The sequence below is a fragment of the Elephantulus edwardii genome, unplaced genomic scaffold (assembly GCF_000299155.1).
Source record: "Elephantulus edwardii isolate Elephantulus edwardi_28Jun2011 unplaced genomic scaffold, EleEdw1.0 scaffold00072, whole genome shotgun sequence".
Taxonomy (NCBI): domain Eukaryota; kingdom Metazoa; phylum Chordata; class Mammalia; order Macroscelidea; family Macroscelididae; genus Elephantulus; species Elephantulus edwardii.
The window spans coordinates 3,550,282-3,569,577 of NW_006399822.1; the positions used below are offsets into that span (position 1 = coordinate 3,550,282).

Here is a 19,296-nt window from a genome sequence, read left to right on the forward strand (position 1 = left end):
AACAGCACTGGCAGCACCGCACAACAGCACTGGCAGCACCGCACAACAGCACTGGCAGCACCGCACAACAGCACTGGCAGCACCGCACAACAGCAGCGAACACAACAGACGGGAAGACTGTGGGTTTGGTTTGCTTTCACTTTTTTTTTTTTTTAAAACCAACAAATATATCAGATTTTTCTTCTAAACAATGAAAATTTAAACTGCCTGAAGACTGTTAATTCTGTTTTATCTGTTTTGTATACTGGTGCTCCTATCCAAGATTTTGCTTAAAGGAAAACAACAAAAAATTTTTTATTTTTGTTAAAAAGCTTGAAAATCATTGCCCCTGGGAAGTGTGGGAATAAATATTACATTAGGTACTGAGAGAACAATCCGAGCCAGGAGCCGTGGTGCCCACACCCGCCTCTCTGATGCCGCTCGGACACCTTGCCTCATCTGGCACTGGCCTCCCTCCTCCTGTGGACTTCCTCTTCTCTCTTTAAAGAAATGAAAAGAAAGCAAAACACATTTGTATGTGACAAGATAATTGGAAATAATTTAATTCTCAGAAGCTGGGAGCCTTTCTGCAGATAGCATCTTTGGGCCACAAACAGCCGAACCTAGAAAAAGAGTGAATGTGGTTGTGTGGGTTTCTTTTTTATTTTTTTTTAATAATAACAGTAGTCTTCCCAGGCCCACTATAAAGATTGCATCGTTTGGATATGTGATTCTGTAAACTCACGCTAAAGCAGACCTGTCTGGGAATTCCGACCCTGGCGACCCCGTAGGATGAGCCGGCTGCCCCCTGTGGTTTCCAAAGCCGTGACCTTGACAGCCCCAGACTGCCTCATCTTTGTTCTATGAAGCAGCTGGTGCCTTTGAACCGCTGGCCCATTTGGCTAGCAAGCAGATGCTTTAACTGCTGCACCACCAGGCTCCTTTCAAATTCACAGCAGTGGAGACTTCACAGATGTACGGACAACTTCTGGTCTATCCTTAACTTGCTGCTATAGTCCGGGCAAGTTATTTAACATCACAGAGACTTAAAAGTAGAACTGAGCATTTAAATCACCACAAAACCTTCACACCTTACTGACGACCCGGACCTCACTCTCACAGATGCTTCCTGAATGACGCCCAAGCACCTGTATTTCCCAGGCACAAACATACCAGGGAGATACGGTGGGATCAGTCCCAGACCACCAGAACAAAGCAAGTATCACAATAAAGGGAGCTACACAGAGTTCCTGGCTTCTGGGGGAAGGAACTACACAGCCAATCTAAAGGTACATGGTTCGAATTGACCAGGTGCCACCTGGGGAAAAGATGAACAATTTCCTTCCGTGTGACCGGAAGGCTGGAGGCTCAGCTATGAGCCGATCCGCACGCGATGGTCCTCATCAGCAACAGTGCGTACAGTCCTTCACTGAAGTCCAGCAAGAGTGGACTGTGCTGCTGTCGTGGCCCGGGGATGCCAGCACCCTGCCCAGATGATGGACGGGAGAGAGAACTTCTCAGCCTGGTCACAACTATGCATCACGCTCAGGAAGCTCTGAGGGAGAGGGAAGGAGAGGAAGACACTCCACGAGACGGACTGACAGTGACCGCGAAGGCGGGCTCAGCGTGTCCGAGACCCCGAGGATGGCGCAGGGCCCAGCAGAGGTCATCCCGATGTGGGCACGGTCCTGCGAGTCGGAGCCAACTCGACGGCACCTACCGGCACCCACACGGATTTCCCCCCGTGCGGTTCCTTGGCCAGCAGTCGACAGCCTCTCCCGCTCCCCCAAGCTTTGGCTCTGTGAAGAGCGGTGCTCTGACCTCTCGTGGACTAGGTTTAGTGCGCACATATGGACTCACTTCTCTGGGATGTACACGCGGGAGTGGAACAGATGGCCGTCCGGCCTGAAGCTCAGCAGAGATGGGAAGGATGGTGCAGGATGGGCAGAGTTTCTACTGTTACACGGCTTGCCATGAGTCATCGTGTATTTGAAGGGACAGTTGTCATGATGCTGTTGTTATGTGCCTTCAGGCCGAGCACGATTCGCAGTGAGCCTATGAACGACAGATCTGACGTCTGTCCTCCCCTGGGTCGCCTCAGCTCCGACACATGCAAGCCCACGGCTGCAGTCACCGCACCTGTCACACTGACCCTCACCTCTCCCCACTCTCTGGGGTTGCTGTGAGTGGACATTAGCCCAACAGCAGGGGGGTCACATGGTACCTCTGTGTTTACAGACATGGATCTGACCCAACTCCTCTTCAGTGTGCGTGCAGCTGCACCGAGACCGTGAGTTGTTCACCAGCTTCCAGAGCCTTTGCTTGGCTTCCAGGCAAGGGAGAGGTGGGTTTGAGAGTGAGTCTCCTTTTTAAAATGAGGGTGGGGAGGAAGGAGGAAGAACGAGGAGAGCCTTCTCTCTTCCAGAACCTTCGGTTGACCCACTCTGTCTCCTTTCTGCTCTACATGGGCTGCTGTCTGGTTAATGCAGACACATGGCGGCACCACCCCCAGTCCCTGGAGAAGCGGCCTTCCTGTGCTGCCGCCCACCGACGTCCCTAACTGGAGGAAGAGCATCTTTAATCTCCGGAGTGGGAGGAGAATTGACACACTTGGTTGGGCTCCTGATGCTGACGCCCCAGTGCAGACAAGGACAAGGGAAACCTTCTGCTTTCATTACAAGGGATTTGTACAGATTCATACATGGAATTGACTTACAGCTCCTAATTTATATTTAAATCCCAAATGTCTTAGTCAGAAGGCGCTGCGCTAAATCCATCCTCTGTGTTTGCTCCATTGATTCCAGCTCCAAATGGACCCCCAGGGCCCAATTCTAAGTCCTGTATGTGCAGCCACATCCTTCTTCCCACAGGGAGCTGACGGGGCGGCTGAGAACATCCAAGTCCCACGGGAGCAGCCGATGAGAATCACTCCCGTGGGAAGGGGGCTGATTAGCAAGAGGGGGTTAGAAGAGCAATCCCTGTCCCTTCCAGGCTCTGATCCAAGGGCGGGATAACAGAGGGTCTCTGCACGTGGATGGCATGTGGAGACACGCTTGCACATCAAAAGGTCCACACTGGAGTTCAATGCCTCAGGAAGCTCCAACCCTACCGGCTGTGTGAGCTTGGCCAAGTCACTTAACTTCTGTGTGCCTCAGTTCAAGTGAGAATCATCATCATAGCTATCTCATAGGAAGATGATTTAATTTTCCATGGATCTACAACCAACAGCAAGCAGCAGCAGTCAAGAAATCAATTTGGTTTTGGCAAATTTGCTGTCAAGGAGTTCTTTAAAGTATGAAAGAGCAAGGATGTCAGTTTAAAGACTAAAGTGCACCCGGCCCACACCACATCTGAAAGGAAAGGTGAGGTCAACACATGCCTCTGAATTGTGGTGTTGGTGAGGCATATTTCCTATCTCTCATGGACTTCCAAAAGAACAAATCGATCTGCCCTGGGGACAGTGCGACTAGGGAGCTCTTTAGAGACGAGGATGGTGAAACTGCATCGCAACGACTTTGAGCATGTTGCCAGGAGAGGCTAGTCCTTGGAAAAAGAGACTTTGCTGGGAAAAGGTGAGAGGCTCAGTGAAAGAGAGGACATCCCCCAGGGAGATGGACAGGTACAGTGCCCACAACCACAACCTTCACATGATGGCATGGAGCGTGATGCAGGCTAGAGCAGGGTTCGCATCTGTTGTTCAGCATTTCTGTGAGTCGCAGCCAATTCAACAGCATCTAACAGCAACACAGTGACCTCTTGTGGGAGTATTACGATGACTGTCCAAGTGGAACTGCCCATGTGCCTTCCTGGGCGTCATCCTAATGGCAACAGACCTCCAGGCCTTTACTCCTGTGGGGCTACTGATGCATTTGAACTGCTGACCTTTAGCTCTGCAGCCCTGGCTTAAGCACTGTGCCACCGGCAACCTTAAAATGATGACCACACGAGACTGTTGATAGAATACCAAGAAGAGGACCTGACACATGAAAGGCAGACCGTATGACTGTGAACAAAATGGACAGGAACAAAGGAAGGGAGTTGGCTACTGTGGAGGCCATGTTACCACGAAATCAACAAAGGATCAAGTTCTTTGTGGAATCTTTTTGCTTCCAGAACCGAGCTTGCATCTAAATCCTCTTCCTGCCATTACAACGCCCCTCTGTTGTCTAACCTCCTTAGAGACGGTGTCACTTACAGCCAGAGGATGTCCTGACTCACGCTTTTTAGTTCCTAATTGTGTTCGACCAGGCGGGCTCCTGAGAGGCAAGGATGGTGAGGCTTTGTCCCACATACTCTGTGCATGTTGTCAGGAGGGTCCACTCGTTGGGGAGAGACTTCATGCTGGGAAAGGTGGAGGGTCAGAGAGGGAGAGGAAGATGGACTGACAGGTGACTGCAGCAATGGGCAGCAAGACCAAGAGGGTGAGGAGGGGACAGGGCGGGATGGGGGAGTGATGGGGCAGGATGGGGGGACGGGGTGGTGCGGGGCAGGAGAGGGTGGGATGAGGTGGGGGGAGATGGGGAGGGGCAGGCTAGCGCAGGGCAGGGCAAGGCTCAGCTCCGTTGCAGTCAGCTCTACTCGATGGCACCTAACCACATCACAACAGCGCGCTTCATTTAACAGAATAGTTTCTCCGCCTGAACACTACCGGCTGTGTGGCCTGGGTAACTATTTGTTGGCTTGGGGAGGGGTGCCCTCTGCCCTGTAGGATTTGAAGCATCATCCTTGGCCTCTGCACTACAGGGGTCAGTGCCACCCCCTCTAAGTTGTGACAACCACGAATATCTCCCGACCTCGTCAGATGCCACCTGAGGAGGATGTCCCCAGGTGAGAATCAGGCCCCACTGGAGCGGCTCCCCACATGCCACCTGTCTGTGAAGGGCACCCCCAGACACCTTCACCACCAGCTGCATCAGCAAGTTGGTCTGCGTCTCAGATTCCACGGGAAGGCCCCACAATAGCACGAAAACATTTTCTGGAGTAACTGAGTCAGACATAAGGCAGGAGAAGAAAACCATCCGGGGGTAAAAGGAAGACTATAATTATTATGAAAATTATTGATGTAGTTTTCATTACTCTACAATTTTTGAATTAGCGACTGATAATCTCTTTCAGAACAAGGAAAAAAAAACCCAAAGAAAAAAGGCCTACTCTGGCTTTCTCTTCTCCCTGGCTCTCCAGCCTCTCCCGTCACAGTAGATGCATTTAGGTCTGTGTGCGCTGGAGAAGGACCCCGTGGTACAGTGGTTAAGCCACCTGCTTGCTCACAGGTCAGTAGGTCTAATCCTCGAGTCTCCCCCTCAGATAAAGAGGTGGAGTTCTACTCTGTGAAGACTAGGGTATCAGGAACTCTGCGGGGCAGTTCTGCTCTGTCCTACAGGGTCTCGATGAGCTGGAGTTGACTAAACATTAGAGACTTTTTGGTTGGGTGTCCCAGGGGTGCTGTGTAACGACCAGCAGAGGTCTAGCCATAAGGCACAGAACAGGACATTTCCCACTGGCTCAAATCATGGGTTGAATTGTCTGCCCCCCCACCCCATGTCAAAGTCCTGACGTTGTAACTGCAAGTGTGACCTTGCCTGGAAAGATTATTCTGTTGTGTTAAATGCACATGGGTAAATAACTAACTACTGTCCAAGAGTTTGGAGATTTGAATCCCCAGAATTATTTTGTCATCTACTTCTGAGATATCACCCTGTTGAAAACCTACAAAGTGCAGTTCCCCTCTCCCACCCAGGGTCGCTGTGAGTCAGCACTGACTCAGTGGCCGCTGGTCCTGCTTGTTGAATGCAGTCACACCGGTGTGGGGTGGGTCCTGTGCTGGATCACTTCTGTGTAGTAAGAAGAGCAGAAGAGGCAGAGAAAAGGCAGGGAAGGAAGAGGCAGACAGACAAGGGAGACAGATGTCCCTAAAGACAGGAGCCAGGCATTGCTGGCTGTTTGCAGAAGCTGAAAGGTAGTTCAGTGGGCTCAGCATTGGGCTGCTAACCGATAAGCCAGTGGTTCAAAGCCAGCAGCCGCTCTTTGGGAGGACGATGAGGTAGTCATCCCTGCAAGCTCTGCAGCCCGGCCGCTTACCGGGCAGCTGTGCCCCGTCCAGCAGGCCGTGAGGAGTGTGGACAGACTTGGAAGCACTGGATTTGGTTCAGGTTTTATAACATGTTAAAAGGGGTGTGGAAGGGGCTCCCCGAGGCTGTCCTTGGACACTGACTTGCAGCCTCCTGAATTGAGGCTGTCAGTAAGTTACACTCATTTTGGTGGGGGCAGGATTAGGTCGCTAGGAGGATGGGATTAGAAAGGGGCTCTGACTGCATTTTAGCTGGCAACAGGCATTACTGTCGTGGGTACAGTTGGGCCTCTCAGCCCTCTGAGCCCTCAAGACTCGAGTCTGGTCCATAGACCATCAGACACCCCAAGAAATACAGAGTTCCTGAGTTATGGCTTAGTCCACGGGCGCCTCAGTGCATCTCCATGGCCAGATGGCAGGGAGGGGGAGCTCGGCCTCTGCAGCATGGGGGTGAGGGCATCATGGACACACGTGCCCACTCCCGGCATCCCCAGCCTGGATACCACCAATCACCACCTCCTGCCCTGGTCCCTTCTTCCTTCTAGAAAACACCTCTCCCCTCTGTCCAAAGGTGAACCCCCCTGCCTGAGTCTTACCCCCACAATATACCCCTCATCTCAACCCAACTAACAGTCAGGACTCCACAGTGAAGGACACAGAACAAAGACCGCTCACCCTGAACCTGACTACCTCTGCTCGCCTCTCAGAACTATCTGTACCCACAGAATTCCTGTGAAGGCCAAGGGCACACAGGAACAAGTGTCGTAAATTTATTTGAAATCAAGGAACACTGTAAATTGGTCATTGTTGAGATGCAATTACAGGAGAAAACAGACTGTTCACAAAGCCTTTACAGGACTAATTGAACAGGTGCTGAGGGAGCTCTGAACGTCATTTACAAGCAGCAGCCAAGACACACACTCGTGTAGTGAGACCCGGGGAAGCGGCACTGTGGCCGTCACCCCAATACCTAGACACTGAAGAGGGGACTGTGACTGTCACCCCAACTCCCAGACAGGGGACTGTAGCCCTCACCCCAACTCCTAGACAGGGGACAATGGGACTATGGCCATCACTTTAACCCCCGGACAGGGGACTGTGGCCATCACCCTAACCCCCAGACACAGGATAGTGGGACTGTGGCCATCACCCCAACCCCCAGACATGGGACAGGGGACTGTGACTGTCACTCCAATTCCGAGACACAGGAGAGGGGACTGTGGCCGTCACCCCCACTCCCCAACCTGGGGAGGCCGGAGGCTGGGGGATGAACATGGAGAACACAACACAGGTAGAAGAGGCATTGCCAATGTACAGTGAGGCCTCCCAGGTGATTCCCTCCTAGTGACTGCGTAGGGAGCCCTGGTGGTGCAGTGGTTAGTAACGGAGCTGCTGGCCATCAGGCTGATGGTTCAGACGGCCCCCTCCTCCTCAGAAGCAGGATGTGAAAGCCGTCTTCTGTATGGACTGGAGAGCAGCCCTAAGCGGCCTGCCCTGCACCGTCCAGACCTCTGCACACTCAAACCCACTGCTGCTGTCATGTGCCAACTCTTCTTGGGGAGGGTCTCACACACTGGCCCTCCCGGCTTCCCAGAATAACGCCGTTTCCAAGCACGGGGACCCCTGACAACATGTTCAAAGTTTCACCACCCCTGACATAAGGAGCACCTGGTGGTGCCTCCTTAATGACAGCTCTGCTCCGTCTCTCGGCAGTGGTGGGCCAGCCAGAGTCTTTGCCAAGATTCACAGCCTTGGAAACCGCAGGGGCCGTGCTGCTCCACTGTTGTGTCTCACAGTCTCATAGCTACTTCACGGCGGGGCTGGGGCTTGGTTAGGGTTGGGGTTCAGCCCTCCGAGGGAGAGTCCTTCAAGGTTCACATTCACAGACAGACTGAGAAACTGACCTGGAGTCAGACGGAAAGACACTAACTTGAGCTTAACAAGGAAAGCGTACTGGCTGGCTGCTCCATTAAGCCCCAGGTGCTCCTGGGAGGCAGGCTACTAGAAGAGGCTGAGGAGGGTGAGGGGAAGTAGCCTTCCATATCCTTCCACAAACACCCCTCAGCACATACTTGAGGTAAGGAGTCCAGAGGCTGATGGAAGATGTGAACAACATATAGTGCTTGGTCCAAGGGCAAGGCTGTGGCCATCCTGACTGTATCGAGTTCTACAAGCACGGCTAACAGTGAGGGGAAGGACCAGCCGGCAATCCCGGGAGAAGCTGGGCAAACAGGTCTAAAGACGACCCAGCTAGTTGAGCAGAAGTGCAGTCATTTGGGGGCATGTACAGGAATTCACATACAGTTGGTGACTTGGTGGGTATCCCGCCTTAGAAACAGAGGACATTCCCGGCCACCTTAAGAGAGAAACAGAGACACAGAGACAGACACACACACACACACAGGGAGAGAGAGAGCGAGAGAGAGAGAGAGCGAGAGAGAGAGAGAGAGAGAGCGAGAGAGCGAGAGAGCGAGAGAGAGAGAGAGAGTGCGAGAGAGAGAGAGGAGGGGGGATGGAGAGGGTGCAGCACAGACCCTCATAGAGACACACAGAGACCTGTATGGAGAAGGACAGACAGTGCAGAGATGAGGACATGTGTGAAGAGGGGCGCACACACAGAGACCCGTATGGAGAGGTACAGACAGTGTGGAGATGGGGACATGTGTACAGGGGCACACAGAGACGGGGATGAAGAGGGACAGACAGTGCAGAGGCACGGGCACACGTGTGCAAGGGCACACACAGGCACGCAGGCAAAAGAAAGGAAAACGGGCCTGGAAGGAGAGGGGCAGTGCAGCAAAGGACGCCAGGGAGGGTGCAGATGGGAATGCCAAGCCAGCTGGGGGCGGTGTCAGGGTCGGGGGAGAGAGGACTAGAAAGCCAGAGAACGGGAAGAGGAGGAGGAGGAGGAGGAGGAGGTAAAGAAGGCAGGCTAAACAAAGCACGTGCACAGAGTCTGCTCCCTTCCCCTCGATCCTGACCTGTGAGGAGCCCGTGTGTATAGAACTGCACTGTGGCGACTGTTTGCCAGACAATTCTTCTGAGGCCCCGGGGGTGGGGGTGGGAGTGGGGGGTTGGAAGAGTGGGAAGTGAGGGTTGAACAGCCAGCCTTGTGGATAGTTGTGGTGGTGGTTACGTGCTGTTGAGTTGCAACCAACTGACAGCTGCCTCTCCAGCAGGTTTTCAGGTGCTGTAAACTGCCCGGGAGGAGACTGCATCTTCCTCCAAGGAGCAGCTGGCGGGCTGGACTGCGAGCCTAGAATGGCAGCAGCGTCCCTCACACTAAGCACCGAGCTCCCCTGCTCGTTGCTGTTGTGTGCCTTTGAGAGGGAACTCTTGGTTAGCTGTGGGCCATTTTTAACCCTTTGCACTAACCTTTCTGAACTTTTTGGGTGGTAGAAGGTAAGGGAGAGACATGGGGAGAGACGCAGGGAGACAGACACAGAGAGGAGAGGGGTGGGGAGGGAGGCACAAGTGCTTGGTTTTCATATGAAGCATTTTACTTTCCTAAATAAGAAAGTCCAGGCAAATCCAGAGCCACAGTTCTGCATTTTCAGGGCTCCCAGGGGTCTGAGCCAGGAGACTGGAGGAGAAAATTTTCATATCAATAGAATCCAGTGACTGGAGCCTGCAGTTCAATCAGGCTGAGAGATGGAGAGGGAGACCCTGGGACCAGCTTGGGACCTCCTGAAGAAGGGGGACAGTGACCATGACCGGAAAAAGGAGAGAAGCTGGCAGCTAGCTGGGCATCACATCTACACTGATCACAAGGGGCCAGTCTCTGAGTAGTTCCTAAAATCAGGCCATTGGGCAAAATCACATATAGTCAGGTGACTCTTAAAAGCCCCCTAACACTGTCCACACGGGGACAGCCTCGCCAGGCCCTGGAAGGGCTACTCTGCCCTGGTGCACCCACCATGAAGGACCACCTGCTGGGTGGATGACACACCTGTGACCCCCGGAACCCACAGCACCTGCACACATACCTGCACACACATCATAGAGCAGAGACAATACATGCTCACATATGCGTGCCCATAGCACACAGCGTGCACACAGCATGCACACAGCACACATGCACACTCCACATACATGCAGGCATGACACGTGTGTACAAAGTACTGTGTGCACCATCCACGTCCCACCACGAGGATACCTTGTGCACACTGAACACGCAATGCACACTTACACAAAGCACACAGCACGCATGCACCCACCACAGAAACACCACACATATAGCTCAGAGACCATTATGTACACACACCACACACAGTCCCTGTACCACCACACATGCACATAATGAAGTACACACAGTGACTACATACACGCACACCGCATACACCTAACACCTGGCGCTGTTGCCATGGCAGCACACGTGAAAGAGAGGAACCGTGCCAACCAGGTAAGTCTTCTTCCGTCCCCGTGCACAGCCATGGACTCTCTCCAGGACTTCAGCTCCATTCTCACGGTAATTATGACAGTAATGTAAGCTGAGGAAGGCGAGGCCCTGCAGGTGGAGCTCCCAGGCTCAGCCCTCCAGGGAGGGAGAGGACAGGACACAGCGCAGGGGGCAGCCAGGTCCAGGCTCATTAGCGGGCGGAGATGACAGGTGGGCCTTCCGTGTAACCAGCAGGGTAACAAGACTCTGCCAGAGGCGCCTGAAGCCTGGAGCTGCCGGCAGGGCCTGCAGAGGGACGTGGGTGAGCTGAGCAAACTCGGCAGATGCACATTCCTGTGTGCAAGGGTGGCCAGGCTCTGCAGCGTGCCACACCAGGACACCGCCATCGCGTGACAGTGACCACCAGGGCCAGCGTTGTCACTCCCTGGTCCTTAACCAGAAGGTTGGTGGTTTGAATCCACCGGCTGCTTGATGGAAGAAAGGCTACCACTGGAGACTGCAGGGCAGTTCTGCTCGGTCTACAGCGCCGATGAGTCCAAATCACCCCTTTGTGGAGGGCTGCTTGGATTGGTTTTGGGAGTCAGGGGGATCTGGTTTCTCTTCATGCTGGACGAGCCTGGCCTGGGAACCGCAAGCTGCTCACCCACACAGCCTGAGATCACGGGAGATTCTCCCCGAGGTCCCTCCAAACAGCGCGACTTGTGAGCAGGAAGAGGGGACAGGTTCGTGTATAAGCTATCCACTGCAAAGGACTCCCCCCGCCCCAGGCACCCATCTAACATTGCTGGTGCTGGGGAGTGCGGCCAAGTCAGGACCGACACAGAGCTGACCCTCCTGGGGTTTTCAGAGGCTGGAGAGCTCATGCGAGGACAGCGACCACCCTCTTGCAGAGCAGTTGGTGCACCTGAACCGCAGGTGACTTGGCTGGCAACGCAGGTCCTTACCCACTAGGTCACCAGGGCTAGTCATCAAATACTACTGGTAGGCTGTTTACAAGGGGGAAGAGTCACCGGCAGATTCAAACAGCTAAAGATGGCCAGTATGAAGCAGCACAACACACGGCACTCTGGCATCAGAACCTTTAAAAAAGTCATCGTTTTAAAATACTTCCAGTAGAAGTACAATATTATGCTGACAAAAAGAAATGACTTTTAGATAAACTTGCATAGACGCTAGTTAAAAATTCTGGTACAATAAACTCATAAAACATTATACAACATGGGGGAGCCTGGAGGACATTATGCTGAGTGAAAGATCTCAGTCACACAAAGACAAATACTGCACAACACCACTGTTCTAAAACTGGACAGACATGGGGGGTCGTTGGGGGAGAATGGGAAGAGTGGGTGGATAATGAACACTGCATTAAACACAGGAGGGGAAGAACTGTCTGAAAGGAGTATAAGATTACACATTATAATATGTATGAGAACAATCTGGAAAAAGGGGTGGTGCTTCGTGGGGTGGGCCCAGGGAGGAGGAAAGAAAATGTTCAACAATGAAAACCAAAAATAATAAAAAAGAATTCTGGTACACAACTTATTAACCACATGACCTCAGACACCTCTCCAGGTTTTATTTCCTTATTTGTAGCATGGCATTAAGGCTTTAAGCCCCAGGGCTGTCAAGGGTTAAAGAGGGATTTTAAACTGCAGCACTAAAGGCATTTCAAACAAACTCAAAGTCAAGCTCACTGCCCTGGAGGTCCAGTCTGCTCTCCTCTGGGCTGCATGTGTCTTTGTGGGTGGGATCTACATTAACGGCAGGATGTGTAAACACTCTTCCCCGCTACATGCTAGATCTAGTCGAATTTCAGCTAAGCTGTGAGAATGAGAAAGGTCTGCGCCTTCTGACAAATGTCCCTTGGTGGTGAAAAGGGTAAAACCGTCCTTGTTCAAGACTCATTAGTTTAAATGTAAGATATTAAATATGTTGTTGTTGTTATGTGCATTGAGTTGCCTGTGACTTACAGGCGACCTTATGTACAACAGCCCCTAAACCCTTCTCTGTCCTGTGCCAATTGCACTGTCTCCGACACACCTACCCCCATAACCCCAGTCACTGAATCAATCCATCTCTTCAAGGGTCTTCCTCTCCTGTGCTGTTCCTCTACCCTCCCAAGCATGATGTCCCTCTCCAAGGACTGATCCCTCCTTGCAACATGTCCAAAGCATGTCAGATGGAGCTTCAGAATCCTTGCCTCCAAGAAGCAGCCTGGTCTCACCCTCTCTAGGATAAACCTTGCATAAAATAAATGCTAAAAAAAAAAAGGGCAGTCAATCTTCTCTCAAGAGGCTAAGAAGAGTGGTACCCATAAAACCAGGCCACCACACTGAGCCTCGACAGCAGGTGAGGGTGCTCGGTGTTCAGCATGGCTGATGAGAGAGGAAATCTCCGGCACTGGGTGACTGGAACAACTTGGGTTTACATAGTGAATGAAATGTGTTCCATTAGTGGGACCAGAAGAATGTGGTCACTCGGGGGACACATTTGGATGTGGAGATAAGATAATGACAGACACTGGAGAATCTTCATATTTCAGGACCGCAGGAGCTGAGGATGTGGAAATCAAGTTAGAGGTGGGGCTGGCTTGGCAGACCCCACCGCCAGCTGGGACAGTCACCTCTCCCTCCCCCAGGACAGTACTCACCCACTTAACAACTCTGAAACTTTGAGGACCATCCAGGCTTCTTTTTTTTTTTTTGTAAGGCAGCGGGGAGGGGGTGTTACGTCTTATCATTAGTATAGGTATGTGACATCCACAAGATATTCTAATATAATATCCACTATAAAGGTCTTTTGTTCATAGGGTAGCTATGAGTCGTGCTCGATAAGAAGGCAATCAACACAATAACGTGTGTGTGTGTGTGTAATATAAAATATATATAAAATGTTACAACATCCACAATATATTCTTATACGACATACATAGGATGCTTTAACCTTACAATGTCCACATACAATGTTATAACCACCACAGCGTATCTTCTGGCCAGTGCAGGTATGTCACGCCCACAGGATTCTGCGAAATTGGATGGCATGCTACTTCATCAGTCTTATGCAAGCATCGTGTTATATATTTAGAAACCCCCAAACCAAACTCACTCTTGCTGAGCTGACTCCACCTCCCAGCAGCTCTGTGAGGCAGAGGAGAATGCCCCCTGGGGTTCCCACGTGGAATCAAACTGCTGCACATCACAAAAGGCTGGTGGATAGGAACCTTCGACCCTTTGCTTAGAAGCCTAATAATTAAGCTACTCTGAGTCAAGAGACATGCTCAGAACACGAGCTATAGCACTGGCCACCTTCCTGCATTCCTGCTGTTTCATAACATTTTGTTTCGTGTCCAAATCGGTACTTGTCCTTTGCCTCTTGCTGCTGCTGCTGTCACTAGCACTTCATAGTGACATTTTTGGAAGAAAGCTAAGCAGAGAGAGAACACTACAACCCTCAAGAGATTCGCGATAGATGAGGTTGGATGCCACTGCCTACCAGTTGAGAGGCAAGCTGTTAGGCGTAGACATTTCCTTTCTAAGGAGGCGAAGTTCACATTAAAGTAATGACAGAAAATACGGCACATACATACCACAGTAAGAGAGGCTCGGCTCTTGACTCTCAAGATAGATGCATTAGAGGCTGTATAAGCACTGTATCATTACATGCCTGCTAACGTACCTGCTTTGTGAGGCAGGAAATAGAAGTAATGTGTTTAGGAAGCGGCTGTCACTGCTTTACCCAGTTAGGCCTATTATATCCATTCACCAACAGGGACTTCTAAACTCTACTACAATCTCATAGCAAGCTCTGGTGGCCTAGGGGTTAAGGAGGTGCACTGCCAACCCAAAGGCAGGTGGTATGAATCCACCAGCTGCTCCATAGGAGAAAGATGGGCAGTCTCTTCTCGTGCAATTTACAAACTCTGGAAACCCAAAGGAGGATCAACTATGAGTTGGATCAAACTCAATGGCAAAGTTATTATTACGACCTTAAGGAGTTCTGGTGCCATAATTAAATGCTGGGCTGCTAATGATAGGTCAGTAGTTCAAATCCCTCAACCTCTCTAAGACAGAAAGAGGGACATATTCCTCCTGCCAAGATCGACAGCCTAAGAAACCTGACGGAGTGTTGCTGTGAGTTAGAATTGAAGGTGATTACAGCCTCCAGGACTACAGCCTTCCATGTGGCCATCCACTCCATGCGACTATACTATGTACTATATACAATGCTCAAACATGAGCTTCTAGCCAGTCTCCAGAGGCAAATAATGATCAGATTTATAAAGATACTGATAATAAAAAGGCAATGCTAATAAAAACTGAAATGGAGGAGGAGGTATTAGACCTGCATCAGATAGACCCAGGAAGGAGTTGCAGGCATGGAGACCTGTCGCAAGCTGAAGGAATCTGTACTGATGTGAAAACGAGACAAGCCACATGCCGGTCCAGGGGTCTCTAGTGATGGAGGGGCAGCACTCTGGGGCTCCCCTCAGGGTAGTGTTTGTGGGGAGGTGGTGACTGTGCACTGGAGAAAGGACTGGATTGGGAGTGGTTCAAGTTGAATTGCACAGCTCGGCTGCAGCACCTGTGAGCTACTGCTGACATTTCATTAACATAAGTGAGCTTAAAAGGTGTGGTGTATTCACACAATGGAATACTACGCTGCCCTGAAAAAACAAGGAACTCATGAAATATTATCCAATATGGGTGACCCTGGAGGATATTATGCTGAGTGAAATATCTCAGTCACAAAAGGATAAATACTGCATAGGGCCACTGTTGTAAAAAGGGACTAACATCGCAGCTGAGGGAAGACAGAGAAGGAGTTGGGGAATGATGTATACTGCATTAAAACAGATGAGGGAGAGAACTGTTTAAAAGGGATACATGAACGGGTATTCTTGTCATTACAGAAGCCCAGAGTGAAGGCTGCACAGTGGAGTGGACATGGGGGGAGGGACTGCATAACAATGATAGGGTTTTTATTTTTCTTTTCAAGGAGAAGAGTGAATTAGGGTGAGGGCTAGGGAGAAAAGTATAATAATGAATGACTGGAAACCCTAAGTCTTTGTAAATTTTCATTAAAATTCATTAGGAAAAAAAAAAGACATGGTGTTCTGGTCACCTCCGTTTGGCTTGGCCTGGGAGATGGTGGAGCCCGTCTCTTTATCGCCTCAGGGAACTGTCTTTCAACACCAACACTTATGCGAGCATTTGTCTTTTGCCAACACCAAGAAAGGCCCACCCATATGCATGTACACATATGCATGTGCGCGCGCGCACGCGCACGCACACACACACACACACACACACACACACACACACACACACACACACGTAAGAATGGGTTCAAAGTGGTAAGGACTGGTTAATGGTCATGTGCCTGTCAATTTTCTGATCTTGACATTGCACTTCAGCTATGTACCAGAAGGTGGATGACCCATGGGAGGACGTGGAGTCAAAGGCCCAAGGGTGTCTGTGTTCTATCTTTGTAATTCTTTGTGAGTCTGTAATTAATTAAAAACTGAAAGCTGAAACCAAGGAAGGTGCTTTTCTTTTTACACCTGAATGAAACAGTGTATTTGGGGGCTATGTGGACGATCTGTTAATTTTAAGGCAACTGACTTGTATATGGTAGAATTCACTTTGCATTATGGGTTTCATTCACTATGCAGACCCTGCATTCATTCACTCTGTAACCCTCGGTTAAATGTACCCTGGCGATGTTTAAGGCACACGCAGGCAGGCAGGCGTGCGCACACAGCCCCCATTATTAAAAATAAGAGCAAGACAGAGAGAGGGAAGGCTCGAGATTGCTAGCCTATTTCCTGGTTGAGGCCGAAACTCTGCTGTATAAGCAAGTAGTTCAACAAAAGACCACTTTCCTTTCAAATAAATAAGATCATAAAGACAGAAGTGAAATGAGGGAATTTTTCAATGGAGACACACAGCCCTGTAAGAAAACAGTCCATGCAACGTTAAAACAAAATCTTTTCTAATGTGGCAGATGCGGCCTCAGTGCTGACAGAGGTAATTGGGGGGTCTGTTCGGATGTTGTGGGAACTGGCAAGAGACTGACGTCAACAAGTTCAAAGCAGTAATTTTCAGATATGCTTTTCAGTCACCAGTGGAGAGGATATATTTAGCGCTCAGGACAGCCATCCTCAAAGGGGGAGCTCTGGCCAATCCCATTAACACGGCTGCACTTCTGTTCACCCAGGAGTGCCGGTTATCTCTTAACCAGAATAAAAGTTCAAAGATAGGAAAGAGACACTGACCCATGGCTGCCCCATAGAACGCCAGCTCTACACTCACCAGCTTCAGCCTGGACACCCAACTTCATCTCCCTAATAGTCAGCTTCCTGATCTCTCAACAGGGGAGACTACTATCACAGTTTTGCGAATAATGCACCCATGTCAATAATAATGCACCCAGGTCCACTTACACACACAACACTGCTTGTTATATGCCACTTAGTTGCCTGGGACTCATATCGACCCTATGGACAATAGCTCTGAACCCTGCCCTAGCCTGAGCCTGTCTCACTGTCTCCCATACACCTCCCCTCCCCTATACCTACTCTAGTCACTGAGTCATTCATCTCATCCAGGGTCTTCCTCTCCTGTGCGTCCCTCTTTCAAGCCTGATGTCCTTCTCCAAGACTCCTGCCCATGTGGCCAAAGTACATGAGTCAGAGCTTCAAAATCCTTCCTAAATGAAACAACTCCATCATTTTTATACCCGTCTTCCTGAGGCCAGGGACACCTGCTTCCCTACCCACGTCGTCGGTGCGATAGGAGGCAGCTGCACTCAGAACGGCAGGATGGCCACTGGGCTCTAGCAAATGATATCAACATGGTGTTTTCCTCCAAGAAACGGGGATATGGGAGGGAAGAAAAATTCAACCAACCCACCCAAACTTGAGCAGCTTACTAAAGCCGAATGAATCCGAGATGCATTCACAGATACAGGGTTGATTTCCATGAAACAGAGGCAACTCCAGGAGGGGTCTAGTGCCCAGAGACAGATGCAGGGGGACTCTCTGGGGAGCAGGGTCTGTCTGCTCACCTGAAGGCTGCGTTCTGCATCGATTCCACACTCATACTCATTGACTGCATCGGCCAACTACAGAAAACCTTCCCTGTGTTGTCCCTGGAGGAGGCAGCAGTGGACATGAGGCTGGGAAAGGGTTTGTTTTCTGGTTCTGGTGAGGATTAGGGTGGAATGTTTACTCGTCATTGGGTGTGAGTTGATATCATTCCACCTCCTATTTAAAAATGCATCTGGGTTTGAATTGCTTTTGGTCAAACTTTGTTCTAAGTGGTATAGCACTCGTCTGTGCATTTGCTGTACAGAGGTAACTTGTGGTTGCTGTGATGCTGTGACACTAATGTGTCAAATGTGATATAATGGTCATCCATGGTGGACAGCGTTTGGTGGAGCTCCCTGATCAAAACAAGCTTGGAAGTAGGAGTGGCATCCACTTCTGAAACAGCTTGCCTCTGGAAACTCTATGAATGTGGAGAAATGAGGAAAGTTATACAAGTGTTCAGGTCTTTTATTCATAGGGTCTCTATGAGTCATCTATGATTCGATGGCTCCTAACATCATCAACAACAATTGTGCTTTAGAATAAAGTCTTGGTGATATCCTTCTGAAAAATCACTTCAGTGACCTTCAGTGGCTGAAATGCCTACAGAACAAAGGTCTTCCGTGACACCGTGCGTCACCATGACTTGGAGACAGCTCAGTGATCACTGGTTTGGTTTGTAAGAAACGGGGAGCTCTGGTGACACTATGGTGAAGGTACTTGGCTGCTAACCTAAAGGTCAGCAGCTCGAACCAATCAGTTGCTTCTGGGCAAAGACATGAAGCAGGCCACTTTTGGAAGGATTTCCGGCCTTGTGGACCTGAAAGGGAAGTTCTCCTCTGTCCTACAGGTCACTGGAAGTCAAGACCTGATGTCAGTGGACTTTACAGCAAGTGGAAGGTGACATGTATTTGAGTGACAGACACTGATTTTTAACTTTGATGAGCTACTTTGAGCTCTTGTGAGCGATTTTGTCCTCTTCAATGGATTCAGGGTCTCCATCCCCCACCCCTGGTGGTTGGGCTGGTGTAACCTCACGGGATGGGGTTTGTCTGTCTTCCACACGGGATGGCTGAGAAGGCTTCCGGGTGGTTCTGGGGTCTCACTGCCCTGCTCTCACTGAACAGCCTTGAAGAGAGGACTGGAATCGTGTTGGGGGATCAGTCTAGAGTGAACGAAGTAAGGAGTCAACTTCTCCTTTCTGTCCCCAGCGTGATGAATGAGGCAGTGTGGTGTTTTTTTTTCCTAAGGCAAAGAAAATGGGAAACCAACGTGGGCTTCAGACACGTGAGAAATAGCTTATGAATTTAGATGATAGCTCGGTGGAAATAAATTGTACATCTGTTCATTCATTTTCATAAAGTGGAGAGATGGCATGCAGCTCCAGCCCTTGGAGAACCCTGGGTTTTTAAAATTATGATCCTATAATGGCGCCATTAACATTTCTAATGCAGCCGGTGGCTTCTGAATCCAAGGGAAGATTCATTTGTAAGAGAAAAGTTCAGACTTTGAGATGTAAATGGAAACATGTGAGCTTTTTTTTTCCCCTGGGCCCAAGAGGGACTAGTCCTGCGAGGTTGACCGTGAAATATGATTTCAAAATCTCCTGAGGAAGCGCTGGCTGGTGCCCGATGTCCCAGGGGGACACTGTCTGGGTGTGTGGCACAGGCGTGAGGCATTGCCCACCCGCTGTGCCTTCTCCTCCTTGAATTCGGAGCTTGCATTGTACCAGAGGGTGAGAAAAAGTGAGGGTGGGCAGACACG

General features: G+C 50.4%; 1 protein-coding gene across 1 annotated transcript in view; it reads right to left on the reverse strand.

Moving 5' to 3' along the window:
- CDH13 (cadherin 13) overlaps nt 1-19,296 on the reverse strand; it is a 1,061,540-nt gene that overhangs the window by 67,393 nt on the left and 974,851 nt on the right. The gene's annotated exons all lie outside the window — the stretch shown is intronic.